Source organism: Stegostoma tigrinum, unplaced genomic scaffold (genome assembly GCF_030684315.1).
Source record: "Stegostoma tigrinum isolate sSteTig4 unplaced genomic scaffold, sSteTig4.hap1 scaffold_312, whole genome shotgun sequence".
Taxonomy (NCBI): domain Eukaryota; kingdom Metazoa; phylum Chordata; class Chondrichthyes; order Orectolobiformes; family Stegostomatidae; genus Stegostoma; species Stegostoma tigrinum.
The window spans coordinates 40,001-45,000 of record NW_026728240.1 but is presented as its reverse complement, the minus strand read 5'-3'; positions in this window follow the sequence as shown (position 1 = coordinate 45,000).

Below are 5,000 nucleotides of genomic sequence, written 5' to 3'. Positions count from 1 at the left end.
AAATGAGTAACCAACGGGAGAAATGAGTAACCAACGGGAGAAATGAGTAACCAACGGGAGAAGTCAGTAACCAACGGGAGAAATCAGTAACCAAAGGGAGAAGTCAGTAACCAACAAGAGAAATGAGTAACCAACGGGAGAAATCAGTAACCAAAGGGAGAAGTCAGTAACCAACGGGAGAAATCAGTAACCAAGCTTATTTTTGGTTGGTTACTGACTTCTCCGTTCAACTTGGAGCTGCCCTTGTGCACGATCAAGGAGGGGTATTATCCGCCACGGGGGCTTAATTTTCGCCTAAGGGGAGCGATTTGGAGGCCGTGGCCGGGTGAGGCGCGCCTTTCGAAGGGGAGGGATTTGAATTTCGGCTGCATTGAGGGTAGCTGCCCGCTGTTGTGGGTTTTTGGAGCCTGAGCCCGTTCAACTTGGAGCTGCCCTTGTGCACGATCAAGGAGGGGTATTATCCGCCACGGGGGCTTAATTTTCGCCTAAGGGGAGCGATTTGGAGGCCGTGGCCGGGTGAGGCGCGCCTTTCGAAGGGGAGGGATTTGAATTTCGGCTGCATTGAGGGTAGCTGCCCGCTGTTGTGGGTTTTTGGAGCCTGAGCCCGTTCAACTTGGAGCTGCCCTTGTGCACGATCAAGGAGGGGTATTATCGGCCACGGGGGCTTAATTTTCGCCTAAGGGGAGCGATTTGGAGGCCGTGGCCGGGTGAGGCGCGCCTCTCGAAGGGGAGGGATTTGAATTTCGGCTGCATTGAGGGTAGCTGCCCGCTGTTGTGGGTTTTTGGAGCCTGAGCCCGTTCAACTTGGAGCTGCCCTTGTGCACGATCAAGGAGGGGTATTATCGGCCACGGGGGCTTAATTTTCGCCTAAGGGGAGCGATTTGGAGGCCGTGGCCGGGTGAGGCGCGCCTCTCGAAGGGGAGGGATTTGAATTTCGGCTGCATTGAGGGTAGCTGCCCCGCTGTGGTGGTTTTTCGGAGCCTGAGCCCGTTCAACTTGGAGCTGCCCTTGTGCACGATCAAGGAGGGGTATTATCGGCCACGGGGGCTTAATTTTCGCCTAAGGGGAGCGATTTGGAGGCCGTGGCCGGGTGAGGCGCGCCTCTCGAAGGGGAGGGATTTGAATTTCGGCTGCATTGAGGGTAGCTGCCCGCTGTTGTGGGTTTTTGGAGCCTGAGCCCGTTCAACTTGGAGCTGCCCTTGTGCACGATCAAGGAGGGGTATTATCGGCCACGGGGGCTTAATTTTCGCCTAAGGGGAGCGATTTGGAGGCCGTGGCCGGGTGAGGCGCGCCTCTCGAAGGGGAGGGATTTGAATTTCGGCTGCATTGAGGGTAGCTGCCCGCTGTTGTGGGTTTTTGGAGCCTGAGCCCGTTCAACTTGGAGCTGCCCTTGTGCACGATCAAGGAGGGGTATTATCGGCCACGGGGGCTTAATTTTCGCCTAAGGGGAGCGATTTGGAGGCCGTGGCCGGGTGAGGCGCGCCTCTCGAAGGGGAGGGATTTGAATTTCGGCTGCATTGAGGGTAGCTGCCCGCTGTTGTGGGTTTTTGGAGCCTGAGCCCGTTCAACTTGGAGCTGCCCTTGTGCACGATCAAGGAGGGGTATTATCGGCCACGGGGGCTTAATTTTCGCCTAAGGGGAGCGATTTGGAGGCCGTGGCCGGGTGAGGCGCGCCTCTCGAAGGGGAGGGATTTGAATTTCGGCTGCATTGAGGGTAGCTGCCCGCTGTTGTGGGTTTTTGGAGCCTGAGCCCGTTCAACTTGGAGCTGCCCTTGTGCACGATCAAGGAGGGGTATTATCGGCCACGGGGGCTTAATTTTCGCCTAAGGGGAGCGATTTGGAGGCCGTGGCCGGGTGAGGCGCGCCTCTCGAAGGGGAGGGATTTGAATTTCGGCTGCATTGAGGGTAGCTGCCCGCTGTTGTGGGTTTTTGGAGCCTGAGCCCGTTCAACTTGGAGCTGCCCTTGTGCACGATCAAGGAGGGGTATTATCGGCCACGGGGGCTTAATTTTCGCCTAAGGGGAGCGATTTGGAGGCCGTGGCCGGGTGAGGCGCGCCTCTCGAAGGGGAGGGATTTGAATTTCGGCTGCATTGAGGGTAGCTGCCCGCTGTTGTGGGTTTTTGGAGCCTGAGCCCGTTCAACTTGGAGCTGCCCTTGTGCACGATCAAGGAGGGGTATTATCGGCCACGGGGGCTTAATTTTCGCCTAAGGGGAGCGATTTGGAGGCCGTGGCCGGGTGAGGCGCGCCTCTCGAAGGGGAGGGATTTGAATTTCGGCTGCATTGAGGGTAGCTGCCCGCTGTTGTGGGTTTTCGGAGCCTGAGCCCGAGCGGGGCGTCGGTTCCCGAGGTGGGCAGGAGTCGCTGTGCCCGTGAGGCTGCCTGGCCGAGTCGGAGTGCTGTGGGACGGCGGGGAGCGGGTTTTCCCGGGCGAGGGGCCGATCCCGAGGAAGGGGAGCAGTTCCGAGGCCGTGGCCGGGTGAGGCGCGCCTTTCGGAGGGGAGGAGTTTGAATTTCGGCTGCATTGAGGGTAGCTGCCCCGCTGTGGTGGTTTTTCGGAGCCTGAGCCCGAGCGGGGCGTCGGTTCCCGAGGTGGGCAGGAGTCGCTGTGCCCGTGAGGCTGCCTGGCCGAGTCGGAGTGCTGTGGGACGGCGGGGAGCGGGTTTTCCCGGGCGAGGGGGCGATCCCGAGGAAGGGGAGCGATTTGGAGGCCGTGGCCGGGTGAGGCGCGCCTTTCGGAGGGGAGGAATTTGAATTTCGGCTGCATTGAGGGTAGCTGCCCGCTGTTGTGGGTTTTCGGAGCCTGAGCCCGAGCGGGGCGTCGGTTCCCGAGGTGGGCAGGAGTCGCTGTGCCCGTGAGGCTGCCTGGCCGAGTCGGAGTGCTGTGGGACGGCGGGGAGCGGGTTTTCCCGGGCGAGGGGCCGATCCCGAGGAAGGGGAGCAGTTCCGAGGCCGTGGCCGGGTGAGGCGCGCCTTTCGGAGGGGAGGAGTTTGAATTTCGGCTGCATTGAGGGTAGCTGCCCCGCTGTGGTGGTTTTTCGGAGCCTGAGCCCGAGCGGGGCGTCGGTTCCCGAGGTGGGCAGGAGTCGCTGTGCCCGTGAGGCTGCCTGGCCGAGTCGGAGTGCTGTGGGACGGCGGGGAGCGGTTTTTCCCGGGCGAGGGGGCGACCCCGAGGAACTCGGCCGGCGGGGAGGCGTTCCGGCCCGGGCGAGGGGCGCGGACCCGACCGGAGACGTCCAAAACCTTGAAAGGGGTAAGCGGGAAAAGGTCAGCAAAGTGCCCGAAGCAGTAAGGCGAAAAAGCCGTCGGAACCTCCGAAAATGAGTAAAAGCCCGGAAGGAGTAAGGTGGAGAAGTCAGCAAAGTGCCCGAAATGTCCGAAGCAGTAAGGCGAAAAAGCCGTCGGAACCTCCGAAAATGAGTAAAAGCCCGGAAGGAGTAAGCGGGAAAAGTCAGCCAAGTGCCCGAAATGTCCGAAGCAGTAAGGCGAAAAAGCCGTCGGAACCTCCGAAAATGAGTAAAAGCCCGGAAGGAGTAAGCGGGAAAAGTCAGCCAAGTGCCCGAAATGTCCGAAGCAGTAAGGCGAAAAAGCCGTCAGAACCTCCGAAAATGAGTAAAAGCCCGGAAGGAGTAAGCGGGAAAAGTCAGCCAAGTGCCCGAAATGTCCGAAGCAGTAAGGCGAAAAAGCCGTCAGAACCTCCGAAAATGAGTAAAAGCCCGGAAGGAGTAAGCGGGAAAAGTCAGCCAAGTGCCCGAAATGTCCGAAGCAGTAAGGCGAAAAAGCCGTCAGAACCTCCGAAAATGAGTAAAAGCCCGGAAGGAGTAAGCGGGAAAAGTCAGCCAAGTGCCCGAAATGTCCGAAGCAGTAAGGCGAAAAAGCCGTCAGAACCTCCGAAAATGTCCAAAAGCGTGAAATCAGTAACCAGGAAAATGCTTAAAAATGGCCAAAAGTGTGAAATCAGTAAGCAGGAAAAGTCGGGAAAATGCATAAAAATGGCCAAAAGTGTGAAATCAGTAAGCAGGAAAAGTCGGGAAAAGTGTCTAAAAATGCTTGGAAATCTGAGGAAAATGCCCGAAAATGAGGCCCCTCGGTCGGGAGGAGGAAGTCGAAAATCCCCGTGCCCGACGAGGGAAGTCAGTAACCAGAAGGAAAAACTTAGAAAAAAATTCTAAGTGTCAAAAAAAATTCTAAGTGTCAAAAAAAATTCTAAGTGTCAAAAAAATTCTAAGTGTCAAAAAAATTCTAAGTGTCAAAAAAAATTCTAAGTGTCAAAAAAAATTCTAAGTGTCAGCGGAGGAAAGTCGGTGGGGAAGGGGAAAAATCCGAAAATCCACGCCGGGTTGGAGTTCCAGGGCCCCGCTGGAGGGGTGGGAATTCGCCCCGGCGCCTTGCCCCGTTGCAATAAAGTGTCCGCAGCCCGAAAACTTTAACTTTGAAAAATCACGGAAGTCGGCAAGGGGGACGATCCGAGTACCGTTTGCGGGCTTTCGGTGCCTCATCGTCGGACTGAAATTTCAAATTCGCCCCCAAAGTGCAACTCGTCATTTTCGGCCGGGGGGGTTGGCGGGGTACCCGGAGATTTTCGGGAACACGTTTTTTAGAACAAAATGGCGGCTCGGGACCACTTTGAGACAGGCCCGAGGAACGGTTCCAAAGACGGTGGGCGGCAATTTGGAACTCGTGTGCATGCCAAAGAGCTCTCGGAGGTCGGATTTTGAACACTTTGTCGAATTTTGAACACTTTGTCGAATTTTGAACACTTTGTCGAATTTTGAACACTTTGTCGAATTTCGAACACTTTGTCGAATTTTGAACACTTTGTCGAACATGCGAACACTTTGTCGAACTTTTGAACGCTAACAGTCGAACTTTTGAACGCTAATAGTCGAACTTTCGAACGCTTTGTCGAATTGTGAACATGTTGGCCGTGACATTCGACACTCGGGCGATTAAACACTCGATAATCCGCCCATTTTAAGTTCGACACTCGGGCGATTAAACA